The 19,166-nt window shown below is 40.8% G+C and overlaps 1 protein-coding gene across 2 annotated transcripts in view; it reads right to left on the bottom strand.

The window, feature by feature from the left end:
* Nucleotides 1–19,166, bottom strand: part of BCAR3 (BCAR3 adaptor protein, NSP family member) — a 140,666-nt gene that overhangs the window by 104,107 nt on the left and 17,393 nt on the right. The window contains exons 1-2 of one of the 2 annotated variants that reach the window (XM_044432197.1): nt 15,176–15,246; nt 14,122–14,223 (exon numbers count right to left, since the gene is read on the bottom strand). The gene's annotated coding sequence lies outside the window, so the exon portion shown is untranslated. Of the gene's footprint in view, nt 1–14,121; nt 14,224–15,175; nt 15,247–19,166 lie in introns of those variants that run through there. The other variant, XM_044432198.1, reaches the window with a different exon arrangement.

Below are 19,166 nucleotides of genomic sequence, written 5' to 3'. Positions count from 1 at the left end.
AATAGAACAATTAAGTATAGACTAACTTAAATCACAATTTGTTAAATGGGGCCAAAATGAAATCAACTTTCTCAAGATCAGGGCCATGAAATACAGAATAAAGTGCCATGCGAATAACTTGATCCATCTTTGTTGCTTGAGTTCTCAGTGGCACAGAGAACCTTATCCCAGCTTTGTACTTAGTTACACGCCTATCTGGACCTCACCATTGCCTGGCACCAACTTTACTACCTTTCTGGCAACAGATTAAGATCACCCTCTTTGCCAAGTTATTTATCAATTTCAAATAGCACATGGGAATGAGGGGAAGTACCAGCTGCTTTTTAGCAGGCCTAGCTGTATGGACTGCTTATAGTTACTTAGTTCTTAAAATGTGGTTTTAAATTTTATTGCAATTTTATGATGTTTTCATTCCCATTTTATTTTATATTGTGTTCTGCTGTATATACTGACTGTTGTTCACCATCTAGAGAGCTTCACCTATTGGGCAGTATAGAAATAAAATAAGTAAAAATAAATAAAATAACAATTTCAGCACAACTTTCCTTTACATGTGTTTCATTTGCTTGTCTTGTTTTGGTTTGTTGAGAAAAAGGCTTAGCACTTTACTTTTACTTCGTGGAATTACTGAGAAATGCTTTTGTGCAGTTCTTCTGTTGAACTTTGATGAAGTGAATTGGTTGTATGCTGTTTCTTTGCTTCCATGAAGGTGAACGCTTAATGAGGGCTAAGTTCACATGAACACCCTCTGCATGCCAGGTGTACACCGTGCAATTCGTTTAATTACCCTCACAGCTTCCTGTTTCAGCCAAACCTGGTGAGGTGCATGGGAAGTTGCATGCTGGGAAAGGGATAGGCAAATTGCATGATGCTTGTGGGAATGGCAAAAGACACTCTGGCTGCTCCCGCGCTCCCTGCACTCCATGATTGTCTGAACCCAACCACTATGTTGGTTTAGGAGGTCTCCATGGTGACAGTGGTATTAATTATTTTTAGAAAGAAGTTTGCAACCACTGGTACTAATGGATAACAACATGTAGGCAGCACTTCCTTTGTATTTTAAAACATTTGGATTGCCACTAATAAGTTGTTAATAGTCATAATCAATATCTTTATATGCCAGATCTTCTTCCAATAGTGTGTGTGAAAACGGTTCACCAAAAACAGGCAATATTAAAGACAATAGCCACAATAAAAATTATAATATCACTGCATTGTAACATTGGCAAGTAAACAATAAAAAGTTCAGTGAGCATGCACCAAAGGATAAAATGAATATAAAAGTTACCAATAGGTCAATTAATTATATCCAGCAACAGCAATGTAAACATTATATGTTTACATATAAGAGAGCCAGTGTGGTGTAGTGGTTAAGAGCATGGGACTGGGACTCAGACGATCTGGGTTCTAGTCCCCGCTCAGCCATGGAGCCAACTGGGTGACCTTGGGCCAGTCACAGACTCTCAGCCCAACCTACCTCACAGGGTTGTTGTTGTGGGGATAAGATGGAGGAGGAATGATGTAAGCTGCCTTGAGCCCTTTGTAGGAAAAAGGCAGGATACAAATCGAAAAATAAATAAATAAATAAAATCCCAATATGCAATCCGTTCAACAGTTCATGTTCTTACCTGACAATCAGATACTTTGGCCAAATCAAATTAGCAGCAACAGTGGAGTAGATGAAACACAAAATTAAACTACCTCTTTATCAGCAGTCTCTAAACAAACATGACCAAGCATGCAGTGTCCCTATACCCAAACACAGCCAAAATATCTAAACAAAAAGTCCCCCTATTGTTGAAGCAAGCATTTGTTTAATGTTGTTACACAGATCTGACAGCCTATATTCCATTACAAGGGCAGAGGGAAGTGCTGCTACTTCTATAGACAAGCCTCTCAATTGCATGTTGGCCTTGCAGCTCTCCAGAACGGAGCCCCCAGTCTCCCCGGTCTGGGCTTCCCTGACACTCCCATGCTGATGAGCAGCTGAGCTCCCAGCTCATCAATGCTGATAATCAGCTGAGCTGTTGGCTGTGATGGCCAGTCTCCGTGGCAACAACAGCATACCAGGACATTCATTGCTCAGTGCTCCACTCCAGTGAAAGCTCTTTGTACATGTCTGTATGAGAATCACACAAAACCATTTGAAAGCCCAGCCACAAAAGCCTCTAATCTAACTCCAGGCAGAAACTTAACACTGAGAGGGAAAGGCCACAGCTATGGGAAACAACATCAGATAAAACAGGGCATACCTGTTAAGAGAAAAGTCACACACACAAATCCCAACAACACACAGTAACCCAAACTCAACATAAACATTCAAATATTCCCACCAGCAAGTGCAGAGTCCAGAATACAAAAATCACACACCAAGGTCATCCTCCTTTTGTCTTCTGCAAATGCAGCTGGATCATGTGACAGAGTTTTGCCACGTCTGTTTGCAAGCAATATTGCTAACTTGCCAACATTTTACTGGGTCTAGTCCTATGCCTTTAAATAACAGCTTGAGAAAATAGACCAGATGAGATAAACTTATGGGGAAAGTTTACCATTTATATCTCAGGATGCTACAAGGTTGTCCCCAAACATTGCTGCCTGAGGCAAACTAAATGGCATCCCTTTCATTCCAGCTACAAATGCCAACAAAGATCACGGTTAACTCTTTCTTTAGCACTGGGAAAAGGAGAGCAGCCTCTATCAAACCCAGGGTCAGGCTAGCTGAATGGGAGAAGTAGGGTGAGTCACACAGAAGATACAGTTCTGCCTGCCAAGAGAAGGGAATGGCTGGGGCTCAGAGGGAACAGTCACAGCACGGTGACCACTTCTCCCTGCACCTGTGGCCTGCTTTGCAGAGACTGCTCTGCTAGATGAAGAAACCGTCTGACACCAGGCAACTTCATTTTTTCCTTTGGTGGTGATCTGATGGCCAAGCGGTCGCTGCTCAGAAAGTACAGCATGTGAACAAAGCCTAAAGATACACAATTTTAGAAGCACAAAACAAATCATATAAATACTGTACACTGAATGTACATATTGACATTATGTGATTTTTCAGTGCTTGTATATCCATGACGGGATTCCCAAACTGAGGTGCCTGCACCCCCAGGGGCTGCAAGATGGCATATCAAGAGGGACAACAAAGAGGATTTTTTTCACCAAAAATTATCCTGATAATCAAATTATTTATTATTATTTTATTTGCATTTGGATTCAGTCTTCTTTTGTCAATTAAGACAAAATCTAGGAATTGCCTGAATCCACAAACAGACTTGTGGATTGCAATCAGCAAGAAAAGAACGAACAAAGAAGTCACTGAATTTTATGTGCACAACTGGGATTGAGATTACTGTTTACATTTTTTTCTAATTGCTCAATTTATAATTGAATATAATGCACTGCATTAAAAGCATTTTTGTTCAATTTGTTTACCCAAAGTACTGTATGCAGTTCAATTTGTGGTTCAAAAATTAGAAATTTGACTTCATCTTCAAATGTGATTTATGTTTGTAGGGGGTGTGAACATAAATCAAATATTTTCTAGGGATACAAAGCATATAATGGTTGGGAACCCCTGACCAATCAATAAGGCAAAGGCAATTAATACCAAGAATTCCTGTAAGATAACTGAATTCTACAAACTGATCAGAAGCCAGATCATATAATCGTGTATTGCCTTATTATCCTTAGAATCAGGCAACTTTCCTTCTTTTAGATTTTTATTTTTAAGATGAACATTTGCCATTAGAGAACAATCACAACATGCAGGAAGATTTTCCAGTTTTCAGAGTTCTAAGGATGGAACAATAATCATGCTTGACTCAGGGCTGCAGTTGAAAATAACATTCCCATGTGGAACCCTCTTCTCCTACCCCGTTCTGTAACATGCCCACTCACCTGTATCATAATGCCATTGCAAATTTCCCCACCACAACTCTTAGCACAGACCAGTATTGATGGTGGTAGCTAAATGTAGAACATGGATTTAATTGCCACCATCCAGTTTTAGTTTGTGATGGAGAAACATTACAAGGAGAGATGAAAGAACTTGATACAGGGATACCAATTTTGGTTAGCAGCCCTCTTTGCAAAACATGTAGTTGGACCTCTGAAACCTTCCTGTCCTGTTATTCAAGTTGTCAGCAATAGCATTTTGCCTTAAAAGATGGATTCCAACTCTTTAATAAACATTTGTATCTTCTGATACCAGCACTGCTTAGATAACTCTAATGTAGTGAATCAACATTTTAAGGTACAGTCCTGTAACTCCCAGCATGCTTCGGTTGTGGCCCTTTTCTCCCCTCCTAATATTGCATATTCCTGCAACCTTAACCTTTTAAAACTAGACATTAATAATATACACAGTCAATAGGTATAAGGAGAACAGTCAGCATATGTAAGAACTGACTGAAGGACCACAGATGCCCTCCCTTTGAAAGATGTCTGGCACTTTATGGATCTCTCTCTCTCTCTCTCTCTCTCCTTTGCCAACATCATAAATTTTATGAGTATACGGGAAAGAAGACAAGAACCAAGGCTGCATCTGCACTTGCTTCTACTGCTTTCGGCAAGGACACAGAAATGAATAATAGCTTCTCTTTGTATGTGATAGACAGATACTAATGGAGCTTTTTATCCAGCTTGTGATGGAAACAACAAGGGTGAAGATATTTAGAGCACCAAAGAAAACAAAAAGACATTCAACAGTTGGAATCCACAAAGGACAGGACAGTGGGGTCCTTTTTAAGGACTGCCTTAAGGGCATACAAAAGGCAAGCCTATCTATTTACAGTTTGGCCAACTACATCTAGAGGATGGTCTAAAAGTTTCCAGTGCTGGTAGTTATCAAAGACAGGCAGAGGACCACACAGGTACTGATAGAATCTTTGACTGAATAATAATGCCACAGCTGAGCTTGAAGTGGAATTTTCTGTCTGCTGGCAACGCGACCAGAGACTTGGCTCCAGCCTGCAGACTGTAAAGCAAATAGAGAATCAAGCGCATTGTAGACTAACAAAAAATCTGGCTGTGATCATGGGGATTTTAAATGTCAGCAGAAGAAAAGGCAATATTATTGACTTGGTATGACTGCTTATTTGATTGCAAAGAGTGGGCACGGGATGACTGTAGGATCTTCTTCTAATTAGAACCCTGAGATGAACCAGTTGAACTAAATAGTAGCTGTGGGGAAAGAGCCAGATGAAACTTGATGGCTCAGAGGGGCAACTGCCTGTAGCAGAAGTTTGTGGTGCTTTAGATAGCTGGTCTACAACTCCCACAAGCTCTAGGCAGTTTAGCCAGTGGTGAAGCATGAAGGAATTTTTAAGCCAAAACAAGTAAAGGTGCCACATTTCCGACAACATTCCATAATGTCCTGCATACGAAAGCAGAAATCTATATCTGTGCCACTACTGATTAGCAATTATAACAGTATACTTGGTTTTTTTTGTGGGGGGTGGGGTGGGGGAGGTAGCCCAGTCTACTGCAGATCATCCAGGGTTCTATAGCAGCAGTTAATCTGCCTTCTGTTTACGACACATAAAAGGAAACACAATTTTAGCAGTACATGGCTGTTACTTTTGGGAGTGGAGGTCCCAGCAGACCAACAGTTTTTAGACATTATCTTGGCAATTTTTGGAGTGATGTTAAATTCCTCTCCAGGAGAGCAATCCTATGGGAGAGAGTAATCTAGGCAGCCATACAATAACTTGGATTGCCAAATCTGAGGACAAAGCTAGAATTACAGCCTTGCTCCTGGGAATCTGCACTCTGCTACCTGCTCCTTCTACAGTCATGAGAGGATGCTGGTTGTCTCTCTGAGGCTAGGAAACTGACCTCAGAAAATAAGTAAGGGGAGGGGAGGAGGGTGAGTGACCAAGGCTGTAAGATATGAGGCCATCTAGATGAAGTGCAAGGCAGAGATTCAAGGAGATGAAGATCATCTCCACCACTTCTCCCATTCTGCACTGGATGTTTGTAAACTCTGAGTTTCGGGGATTACAAGCATTAAAGACTGCACCCTAAACTAGCCTTCTGGTTTAGGTTTCCTATGTCTTGCTGCTGCTTCAAAATACTGATAGGACTTTAAGTGAGAAATTATTTTATTGTTATTGTTGAACATGGAAGTCTAAATAAAAACAGTGTGATACTCCAGAATGGTTCAAATGCTCAAAAGCAAATATTCCCAGGGTATCTGATTGTGTAGTCTTGCTCTAGACACAGCACTTCATCCAAAGCAGACACAAAATAAAAACACTCAATAATAGAGTGAAGGCCAGATAACTGCCACTGGTCCCCACTATGAAAACAAGAGCCTGTAATCACATTTAACTGACAAAACAGATCTATATAAAAGCAAGACTGCAGCCACTTTGAATATGATGGGCTTTTTCTTGCCAGCAGTGCCATAAAACAAGGAACAAATTACAGTATTTCAAGCACTGTAATGGCATGTGGTGAGCTGTGGAGTTGGTAAGGCCAATTTGGCTTTTCTGATTATACATACAACAGTTGTAGTGTGGCAAAGATACTTCACACTTAACTTGTAGCCTCCTGCCCTGCACTCCTGCTGATGCTGCGAGAGTGGCAGTGCTCATGAGTGGTCCTGTCCTTCTGGCATCAACAGGAGCGTGGGGCAAAGAAGCGGACCCTGCTGCCTTCAATGCTCAGGAAGGGGATGCGAACCCCTGGTGTGCCTGATCATCTATCATGTACAGAGGAATTATACCCAAAGTGTGTGGGTAAAACTCCTAGAGAGTTAACATGTCCTGCAAATGTGCACATACCAGTAAAAGCACATACCATGCGCTCACATACCTTTATCGTCACTTTACCTGTAAATGTATTTTTCAAAAGCGTTAAACTGCTGCACCTCTAGCAAATGACTTATGTTTTGCTTCCTTATCACACTAGATCTAATACTTCATTGTCATTGCTAGTCGCGAAGTTGTGTCCAACCCATCGCGACCCCATGGACAACATTCCTCCAGGCCTTCCTGTCCTCCACCATTCCCCGGAGTTCACTTAAGCTCACGCTGACTGCATTGTGTATATTTTTGTAAATAATTATACCCTGAACCCAAGCTACAGCATCCCCTCGCGGACTGTCAGATCCCGAGAATCAACATTTATGCCATTACATAAAACAGTCAAAGCTACGGTGTCTGCCATGCAAACCCGTATGTTTCCAGCCTAGTTCCTCTTTAGTTCATTTCCCCAAGTGACCAACAATAAACTGCTTTTATTAATGTGGATGAAATTATACCTGTGAAGAGCTTACTATATAAATTCTAAATACAAATGTATAATTATATAAACACATTTTTATTCTCCAAACCAAATACAAATTTTGGTATTTCCTACAGATGAAGTCTCTCAAAGCAAATATAATATAAGACAAATGAGCCTTTCAGTATCAGCACAGCCCTCCAAATAACCTCCAGAGGCAATGAAACAAAGATTTGCAACCCTCTCAGAACTGCTGCGCAGAATAAGGTTGTGAGCCTCACTAAAGCTGTGCCTAGAAATTTTCTTTTCCTACTCCAGGTTTTAGACAATACCACACTTCTCAAATCTGAAAGACCACTTTCAAAAATCTCCTGGGGATTAATGCTGATTCCTACAGGGGTGACAACCCTATCAGAACTGCAGGATATATAATTTTAAGGAAGGCCTCGACAGATATAGGCAGCCTATAAATACATGTATGTATGTATGTATGTATGTATGTATAAATAAATAAATAAATAAATAAAAATACTTCTAAGAACATTCATGCTTGTTTTAAAATATATCAAGAAAGAATTAATATTAAACTCTTCAGATGCCATCTAGCTAGATCAACAGATGACAGCCATGAAATCTGTGTTTATTTCCCTAACCTAAGAAATGTTCAAATTTACTAGACAGGTTAAAGGAAAAGAACCATTTCTTTTTACACCTGTCAAAAGAAAATGCATGTTAAAGAGGGGGTGGAATGTGAACTTCCTTTTTCTTCTGTAGAGGCTCAAAAAATGTTGAAAAGTTGAAGGAGACACAGAACAATCTGGGCAATACTAAAAAAAAACCTAGTGGATTACACCTGAAAGAGGGAGAGATACTTGCCACTCCCATCTGGGAGACACCCTCCTTCACTACTTTGTTTTTCGGCTGACAGCTCACCATATGACAGGTGTCAAGTATGTGCAGAGTAACTAATATACAGCTTTGTTTGATCCTTGTCCATGGATGTTGCCAACTTCAATTTGACAACAGACACTTACTGGGCACTGCACAGGCAAGTTTCCACATTTTGAGCAGCTGTATGTGTGCACCTGTGAAGGACTGCGAAGTTTTTAAATATGCACATTTGTGCCACCTCCCTCGAAAAGCTAGCGATAGTTGCTCCATAGCACTGCTTGGGTGTCAGTGGAGATGCTCTTATTTGCAGCAACATGGGCTCCAAATACAGAAATAAAAACAAGTTTGAACAACAAGTAGTCAACAACTAGGAGCAAGGACGATGAGACAAGATGGATTTCCCAGCCAGAACCTGGGGCTACTAGCTGGGGAACCATCGTGGAACTAGAATAAGCCCATAATAAGCCACGAATGACCCACACTGTGTAGCTTATTCACAGGATAGATTGCTGTGTTGTGCAAACTTGCCTCGAACACTTCCAGCTTCACAATCAAGCTGGAATGCTTCTAAACTTCCTCATTGGCTGGCACTAATTTGCCACCCTCCTTAGCACGTGCTTACATTAGATGTACCGTTAAACAAACTCCAGCATGTTACCAATAAAGGAGAGATATATATTGATGGGCACCCAAATACTCAGTCTAGCTCTTGCTACAGTGTGCAAGTGCATAACAAGAGCTAGACTGAGTGTTTGGGTGCTCTTCAAGACTCCCAGTCACTAAGCTTGATTAAGAATGTGGTATTGGAACACTGGACTGTGAGTTCTTCCCTTCCCTTCCCTTCCCTTCCCTTCCCTTCCCTTCCCTTCCCTTCCCTTCCCTTCCCTTCCCTTCCACATGCAGAATTTACCCCCATACTCTCAAGTGCCATGTCCCAAAATACTCCCCACACTCAGACAACCATTACCTCATAAGAATCAGAAGACAACCATGCCCTCTCGCCACTTGGAACAAATTGGACAACTTGGTACAGACACAGGAAAACTAAGACTTCTTTGCCACCATTGCTAATTCGAAATCAATTCAATATTAGGTAAGATCCATCAAGATTTTTCATTCACTATTGCTCTAAGCATCACCCCTGCCATTTAGCTGCCCCAACTCTACACTCAGATATGCTTAAACCTTCTTTTTGTAACACAGCAAATTATATCATCATCAGCCTCAGATACAAAATAACAACAAGGAAAAATCTTCTGATTACCTTGTGTCTACGTATACACCTGAAGCTATGCGCAATGTTCAGGAAGATTTTTTTTAAACGCATTAACAGTCTATGGCAGTGATGGTGAACCTTTTGGAGACCGAGTGCCCAAACTGCAACCCAAAACCCACTTATTTATCGCAAAGTGCCAACACTACAATAAAACCTGAAAACTGAGGTTTTAGTTTGGAAAAAACAACGCACAGCCAGTCCAAACAAATATACAGATATCCCTGGCAGCGCACTGACTGGCCAAGCGAAAGCTCGGATGAGTCGCGGCTAATGAGTCGTGGCTCGTGATGTCATCACCTGGTGCTGTTACTCCTTTCTGAGCTGCACATGACCATATGTGAGCTGTTACCTGATGCTCGGCTGCTGGAGCGATGCTGGGGCGACTTGGCTCGTGTGCCGACACAGAGGGCTCTGCATGCCCACTGTGGCATGCGTGCCATAGGTTCACCACCACTGCCCTAACCCTACCCTGGTGCACTCCCCTAACCCTAATACAGGGGTAAACACCATTGAAAGGGGCGATTTTGAGAAAGCCTTCCTTGAGTAGCTTTTTCTAAACTGCTCATTATTCCTGCTCATTTTCTATACTGCTCATTATTCCATTCTAAACACATTCCAACCATCAAAATCATGCCAGGACACCTCATTTTTCTAACCCTAACCCAGTGATGGTGAGCCTTTTACAGACCGAGTGCCCACACTGCAACCCAAAACCCACTTATTTATCACAAAGTGCCAACACTGCAATAAAACCTGAAAACTGAGGTTTTAGTTTAGAAAAAAACAACTCATAGCCAGTCCAAACAAACATATATACAGTATATCCTTGACAGTGCACTGACTGGCCATGCGAAAGCTCAGCGAAGTTAATGAGTCATGGCTTGTGACATCATTGCCTGGCACCGCCACTCCTTTCTGAGCATGCGCATGGCCCCTATGTGCACTGTTATGCGATGCTCGGCTGCTGGGGCGATGCTATGGTGACTTGGATTGTGTGTCGACAGAGAGGGCTCTGCATGCCCACTGTGGTACATGTGCCATAGGTTCGCCACCACTGGTCTACGGGGAAAGAATTGTATGAATAACTAGTGTCTATAAAGAATGCTGTATCACTTTTGATAAGGTTTTAATTGCTGAAGCATTTTTTCATTTTGTACTTACCTCCAAGGACTCCACACATTTTATTTTTCAAAGTTCTCCTCTACATTCCTGAGGAAAGCTCCCGAGTTCATTGATCTTAAACTTGGACTGAAGTTACAGAGGAAGTCAGTGTTCACATTCGTTTCTTGATAAAACTTTCTGTGTTTTATTTTCAGAGTTCAATTGCTCCTTTCAGTATAGGTGATGCAAGGTCAGGGAATAGTGTACTGTACAAAAAAGATCAACTGCAGATCTGGATCCGCAGTTACACTAGTTAAACACTAGTTACACACAATCAGAATACTACCAGGAAACTAATTCAGTACTAAGCATCTCTTTCAAACCCACAAAATATATTTCCCAATAGGGTAAAAAGCCATTTACAACTGTCCATAAAATACATAATGGAAATATAAGCATATGTCTGAATGCTACCTGTGGTGCAGTTAGGTAGGTTTAAACTCTGGACTTAATTGTCTTATGGGGGCAGGAGGCTGGCCATTTATAAAGAGGAGGAGGAGGAGGAAGGAAAAAAATAGCAAAAATTAACCTGGTGTTAATTGTTAACGGGCAACTTTGGTGCTTCTGCTTTTCCCTCTTATGTTCCTTTATCTTTAGGACTTAGTCCAACAAATACAGGGCATCTTCAAACAAAGAATGGTCTTCCATTAAGAGCACATAGACACCCTACGCCTTCCCTGCTTTAGATGGTAATGTATGTTTACTTGTTTTTGTTTGTTTGTTTTTAATGTGGGAAGTCAGGTCCCCCAAGATGGTAAATATAATGCAGAAAATTAAATGTTTAAAACTACAGTGTAAAAAGTAAGCAAATAAAACCTACCCATGATGCAAAGATTTAACAGCAGATTTAAAAGAGAAACTGGGAAATTAAAATGCCTCAGAGTGAAATCACTACAGTAGAGTACTGCTAACTTCTGACTTCTCTGTCCAGAAGGATAACATGGCTGATGGTAGCAAAAGCCATTGAGAGGTCCATGAGAATTAACACAGTCACAATCGTTTTATCTTTCTCTCAGCAAAGGTCATCCCTCAAGGTGACCAAGCCAGAGGGGGATCTACACTAGAGTCCCTTCCATTTATCAAGGGGAGCTCTTGCAGCATTTATGCAAAATACATTGACCACTGTTGCCACAGGTAATGAACACAGTGCAGTTTCCACTGTGTTGAAAATGTGATCTTGTGTCACATACAGAAGGAACTGCTGGAGACGTAGGGAGAGGGGATATGTCCAGGGAAATGGCCCTTTTAATTATCTCTATATCGATAGGAATATATGCATGCAAGGGACAGCTGGTAAACCCCTGCTTTAAACCATTACTTTCAGAGGAACCATGTGACCAAAGGGCTCCATCACACCAATTTCCTTAACTTCTCCAGGGTACAAGCTGAACATTACCCACTAGCTGCACACATGATAACCTTTCTGATTTTGCCATCAGTTCTGCCTAAAACTTTTATTTTTGGTATGTCTGTTCAATCTTTTTTTACCTCCTGTAATTATCAAATTCATTGTTTACATTTCCAATGCTGATGGCAATTCCATTACAAAACATCTGGAGAACACCAGGTCGAAGAAAAGTGATATAATTATTAGTATTTTAGACCAGGAAGAGGGAGACCTATGTTCAAATCCCCAGTCAACCCTGAAGCTTGCTAAGTGCTCTAGTCACAGATTGTACGCTTGCTCTATATCAAAGGTCAGTTGTTGTGGGATTGGTTTATGAGAATAAGATGGTGAGGGAGGACCAGGGATGCTGGCTGAGCTCCTAGGAGGAAAGATGTGCAATAGATATAATACACATATATTCATACACACATTCAGGTTTTTGTGTATATTCATACCATGCATTCAGGATGGCCATACAGGTTTTTTACTAGGAAATTTGTTTTTTATGCATACCACCACCTACCCACCAATAACTGTAGAGTTTAAACACAGTTGGTGTGTCCCTACAGTATCTTAACCTTAAACCACTTGAAAAACTATCTATATATTATTATTTCTTTGACACATGCTATGTCACAGGGACAGCTCAAGCCCACTTCCTATGACAGTGCTGAATGAAAGCATCTTGTTTACAGCAATGTACTCTTTTCATTAGTAGTTTACAAACTTCATTCAAAATATTCTGTAATTTGGCTTACTTAACATTGCACTCTGCATGTGCTGCAGGTCATTCTTCACATCATGACAATGAAAAAATCCCCATAAAATAAGCAAAAAAGAGGACATCCACGAAGCAAACAGCCACTTTTAACATCTTATTTATTTATTTAAAACATTTCTATGCAGCCCCCATTGCAACAAAGCCTCGGGGCGGCTCACAAAAAATACATAAACAATAACAATATAACAATTTGAAAGAAAAAAAAACATTTAAAACCCCCGGTGCATTCTCAGCTAATTTAAAATCCTAATAAATACAATAATTTAGCAATTAAAATAAGTTTTAAATAAAAAGGTCTTAGCCTGGCACTGAAAAACAAATAATGACGGCACCAGGTGGACCTCTCTGGTGAGCGCATTCCATAGATGGGACGCCACCGCAGAGAAAGCCCTCCTCTGGGTACTCACCCTCCTAATATCATTCACAGAGGGTTCCCAGAGAAGGGCATCCGTTGCTGATCTCAAGGGGCGGGAGGGCATATATGGGTGCAAGCGTTCCTTTAGATATCCAGGTCCCAAGCCTTTTAGGCTTTATAGGTCATAACCAACACCTTGAATTGGGCCCGGACTTCAATCGGGAGCCAGTGGAGCTGACGGACAACTGGGGTTATATGAGAACAACACCCAGTCCCCATCCTGACCCATAATAACTATAGGAACTTTAATTCAAAACTTGGGACTTATTACTGATTGTTTAAATTGTTATATTTTTGTATGTAACTGCTTGTACAGTATGTTATGGTACATATTTTAGGCTTCTGAACTCTGTAAAATATCCAGAGAGCTTTGACTGTTGGACAGTATAGAACTATAAAACATGAACTAAAATAATTACCATCCTAAAATTATCATATTGCCAAAATAGGATGCCATCAAAAGACATTTTGGTAGTACATTTTGGTATGTTACTTTAATACCTTTCATGCAAAAGCTCACTCAAGTCATCATCCACTCCCTTTTCATTTTTATTTTGCTATGCTATGCTGGGGATCATGGAAAGACACACTACTTGTGAAAAAAACACAATAGAACTTAGGTTGCAAGCACTTTCCCAGTGGATGAATGATCCACTCCTGTACAGGAGACCAAAAAATGTCTGGGAGTTAGAAGGACTCTAATGATAATATGGAGTTTTTGCATGGTTACTTCATTTGAACTCAGTGTCACAGTGAGTTTAAAAGCACACACACATGCAGATTTACAATAAGGGAGATTTTTGGACTTGTGGAGGCAACATGAAGGCAATAATAAAACAGAGACTCCAAAACTGTAAGGTACTTGGAAGAATGACTTTCAGGGGCACGGACAAATTCATTGCACCAAAATGATACACGAGTCAGTTGGAGAGCATAAGCCCCTTGTTCAGGAAGGGGAAGCTGGCAACAAGCAAGCTAAACCTTACCTTTCTAGCCCCTCAGGAAACTTCTGGACTCCTTTAAACATGAACACATCTCTGTCTCTTCCGATTTGCTGCCTGGGAAGGGCGGTTCTGTGGTGGAATCGTCTGTATGTGAAAAATCATCATCATTATTACTTTTAAAAAAACACACATGCTTCTCATGGAAACAGGCTCCAACTTAATGCTACACAGTGATAACTACCATGTCATGCCTGCCCACTTGACAAATGCATCCAGGATATTTAGGAAAAAATAAGTAATTCCCTTAAGGGGCCATTACTGACTCATCTCCAGAACCCCATTGTCTCTAATCAGTTTAGATTATCAGACTACCCTCCTCAAGATTTTTTAAGCAGCTTTTGGGAGGGTCTCCTACTCCCAGTACCTTCCTGTAACTAAACCAAAACATGTGGGACTGAAAGGATTGCCTCTTCTCCCTTTGTGTACCCTCCTCCTGTTCATTGGTTTTCCCTTGTGCCTATTTTTAGACTATAAGGCCTTTGGGGCAGGAGCCGGTCCTCTTTTCCTTTTGTGTAAAATACCATATACATGCATCCAATGTGTTATATAAATAAATATGTAAGTGTGTAGCCTATGCTAGTTGCACTTAAGCACCATTCATTTCAATAAATCTACTCTAAGAGGGAACTAAGATTGGGTACAATGCACAATATCCCTGATGCTGGTGTTTTTTGCAGGTATAGCATCAAATGCGGTACAAGTTCCCCTTCAGACAGACTCTCCATCCTACTGACAGAAGCCATTCCATCAGAAGCCGGGGATAATTGGATTTAATCTTTACTGTCCCTCTCTTTAAAAAGATTCTACTGGACAGGTGGGACATTACTATGATTAAATCAAATGTACTTAGCAAATCAAATCCAATCTTCTTTGATCAATCCAATCTTAAATATTTTGGAGTACAATGGAATTATTTGATACTGCAGTCAATCAAGCATATTCTTAGTACCAGACAGAATTGCAGTTGATTTGGGCACAATCCAACCAAAGTTATTTACTAGTTGTTTTTTAAAGATGTAACCTTATATCCACTTACTTGGGAGAAATGTAGCTAGCATCAGACATCATGTAGCATTTGTTTATATGAAGACAAGTTACACAGGGGATAATTATTTCTTAGAGCAGCAGGAACCAGACCTCAGGGCACTGCAGAAAACACACGCATAAAACGCTCTTTCCCTTTCTTCCCATAATATTTAGACTGCCCTTTCCCAACCTGCTACCCTCCAGATGTGCTGGGCTACATTATCCCAGGCCAGCTGTGGGAGCAGTGGCCCAATACAGCTGGACGGCAGCAAACCCGGGGAAGCTAATATGCCCAGCCACCCCTTGAGATCGGCGGGGGAGGCCCTTCTCCGGGAACCCTCCATGAAAGAAATTAGGAGGGTAGGTACTCGGAGGAGGGCCTTCTCTGCGGTGGCGCCCAATCTATGGAATGCGCTCCCCAGAGAGGTCCGCCTGGCGCCGTCGTTATTTGTTTTTCAGCGCCAGGCAAAGACCTTTTTATTCAAGCGGCATTTTAACTGTTAACATTATTGGTTTTATCTGGCCAGAGCGGCTTATTTTATACTGTACTGTTGTATTTTAATTTTATATTTATATTTTAATTTATATTATAATTATTTTAATTTATTGATGTGAGCCGCCCCGAGGCTTCGGCGAATGGGGCGGCATAAAAATGTTTTAATAAATAAATAAATAATTTCAGCAAAATATTTCCCTGCCTCATTTTTCCAGTCCTACCTGCCTGCAGTTCAGACAAGGATGGGATAATGCTTGATGATACACAGAAGCATTCCTGAACAACAACAGAAACTTGTTGAATCCCAACAAGCTTCCATACTTCTTCTTTTGATTTTAAACCAAAAAGGAAAAGATTTGGTTTCCACGAACTCAACACTGATATTTTCATTTGAGCAAAACATTTGATGAAAGTACAGAGCCAGATATGACATATCCCATTCATTAAAATAAAACTGAAGGAAATACATTGCTCCTTTCATCTTGATAAGTATCTACTTTGGTGCCAAAAGCCAAGACTGTACTTGCTCTAGAAGCTAAGTAACAGGGCAAATAGTATACTTCACACCTTATCTCAACAAGTCTGTCTTATCTTCCACCCCAATAAACAGGCTGCATTTTATGACATTTTTTACCTCATGGATCTACAAGATGTGCTGCTCCCTTCCTTTTTTTGTGCAGTACGTGGGCACAGTATTTGCCTAAGGGAAATTAAAGCTATGAAAGGCTATGACATTAAACATACTTACTTGGGAAAAAGTTCTGTTGAACCCAATGGGACTTACTTTCAAATAAACACACATAGGATTATATCGCACAACTAATATTTCTTGCAATACATGATCACAGAATCAATGCATTACTGTTTGAAGTAATTCTACCTAAGGGAAAAAGTCCATATTGCTGGTTGGTATTGCAAGCACAGAGTTAGATCTGCTTTCACCTATAACTTTTAATTTTCCTTATATCTGTGCATGCTGTTACAGGCAGTAGAATTCTAAACACACAGCTACTTTTAATATCATGACTTTAGTCTACAGTGATGAAAAATTAAAGCCCTGATTATTTCGTCTTTCAGCAGATAGTGTGTACTGTAGGAAAGTTTTTAAAAATTATCCAGACAATTCAGTTCAAGTCTTCATGAACAAACCACACAACTCCCATAGCATTCAGGGGTTCAGGCTTCACCATAAAGCTCCAGTTCTGAGAGGAACCTGATGTGGCCATTCATGAGTTCAAATTTAAACTTAAGTCTTATCTAGCCCTAGAGCCTGAGACTTAGACCACCTCCCCACCCATTCACATACAACGCACATAACCCCCAAGGATTAATAACCCTGGGTTAAGTAGAAGTAGTGAGCAAAATGTTGAAAGAAAGACAAGCTCTTCCAAGTTAAATTGAACACTGAATCACAATCATTATAATCATCATCACCAAAAGACGCAGAACACTAGCCAACAAATTAAATTTGAAATTAAGTGGTGGGTGGTGTAAAACCCACAATTTTTCATACATTTCTATGCAATAGTGCACACACTTCAAGACAGCCAAACATCCCAACCCTAACTCAAAGCATAACTGGTAACATACAGATTACAAGCTAAGTTGTACAGCAACTTCTATTGGCTAAAGGCCCTATATATCAGTTGTAATTTCCACCAAAATTAAGTCGTATGTGATCTGTTTAACCTACATGTGAGTCCCTATATATACCAGCACTGCATGCAATTCTCAAGGCCTAAAATGTTGCCTACCCATAATATAATGACATAACTCACACATTGATATTGCCTGATTGTTCACACACAATTTACTCTATTCGAAGAAACATGTTCCTGTGAGCAGAAGATGCTTCTTGCTGTGCTGCGTGTTTAAAGAGGGGCCTATTCTGTCCAACACATTGTTTGAGCAGCAGGAAAAATAATGTTTGCCTGCTGTGTATAAAAGCCAGTGGAACTATGACTACTCAGCAGCAGCGCTTGTTCTAACCTGCTTGCATGCTCAATGTTTTTTCACACACAGTTGCCCACAGGCTGATGTTATATGGTCAGCAACATGCCAAAAATAAGAGTGGCTGAACATGGTTACAGTCCACACTGGTGAGGTTATTATACATTTTAAACAGCTCTTTGGGAGTGGGGGTTAGTGTTAGGAAAGCACGACAGAACTCAGGCTCAAGATTACTCAAAGTACACGGACGCTTGATTACTGAAAATGTCAAACAAGCCTTCAAGCAAGAAAAACACCTTCTTGCTTGAAGTATTTTGGAAGCCACTAAGAAGTTCATCCTTAACTGATTATGTACATTGTCCCGTGTCAAAGTAAACTGTTCAGTTAAAAGTGCTTGGAATGGGTGTCAAAACTTGAAACAAATGCTGCAGGATATATATATTAGAACAACAAAATGCCCATCAATATGAATGCTGGAACGTGTATGGAAATAATCCTGTGTATTGCAGAAATCACAGTGTATCTTTTTGTGCCCTATCCATCTGAAAGTGACTGAAAGTCAGGTTAGCAGGCAGGTATTTTCTCCATCACAATATTGTCATCCTGAGCAGAACTTTATTTTCCCCAGCAGTGAACAATATACATTCAGGTTTAAATATGTAGGGAGAAGGGCACCCACGGGTGCTGGAATGGGAGCCAACCCCCCACCTCCTCTATAGGACCTGTCTGTGTAGAATTTAAAACAGGTTTCTCCCTTCTAACTCTTGCCTTGAAATTGCAGTCTATTGACTCTGTTCCAGAGAACTCAGCAGTAAGTGATAAAAACCAGGCCAATAATCTGTTTCTTGATCATACCAGAGCACAGGTGGGCAGACCTGCGTCTGCGGGATCTCCTTTTGCATCAGGCTGCAGTTGGTGATCTTGGGGGTCTTGGCAAAAAAAAAAGGAGATTCTAAGGCAGGCACTTAGAATTAAAGAAGTCTGAGTGCAGGAATTTAAGTACTTAATGAAGCTCTCACACTGTCCACACTAAAACCCACTCCTTATTTATTTATTTATTTATTTATTCGATTTATATCCTGCCTTTTTCCTACAAAGGGCTCAAGGCAGCTTACACCATTCTCCTCCATCTTATCCCCACAACAACAACCCTGTGAGGTAGGTTGGGCTGAGAGTCTGTGACTGGCCCAAAGTGGCCCAGTTGGCTCCATGGCTGAGCGGGGACTAGAACCCAGATCATCTGAGACCCAGTCCCGCACTCTTATCCACTACACCACACTGGCTCTTATTCCCAAGCTGTTTTCATGCCGGCAATGAGTTGAGGAGGGGTAGTTCTTTTGAATCAATTGTGAAACATCTGGGAGTCAGAAATCGTTGCCAAACTACTACAAGACCTATAAATTAAGTCTGTCTACCCCCGTGCTAGATCCTGATGGGGAACTGATACATGTGCATGGCTGTGAGAGAGAGAGAGACTCAAACACACTCCAAGCTACAATGATCCACCATTTACTCAACTGGGGCCTCTGAAAGCCAACAGGGACTGAAAGATCCA

The sequence above is a fragment of the Varanus komodoensis genome, unplaced genomic scaffold (assembly GCF_004798865.1).
Source record: "Varanus komodoensis strain SLA01 unplaced genomic scaffold, ASM479886v1 scaffold24, whole genome shotgun sequence".
NCBI lineage: Eukaryota > Metazoa > Chordata > Lepidosauria > Squamata > Varanidae > Varanus > Varanus komodoensis.
This window is presented reverse-complemented; position numbering and strand designations above follow the sequence as displayed.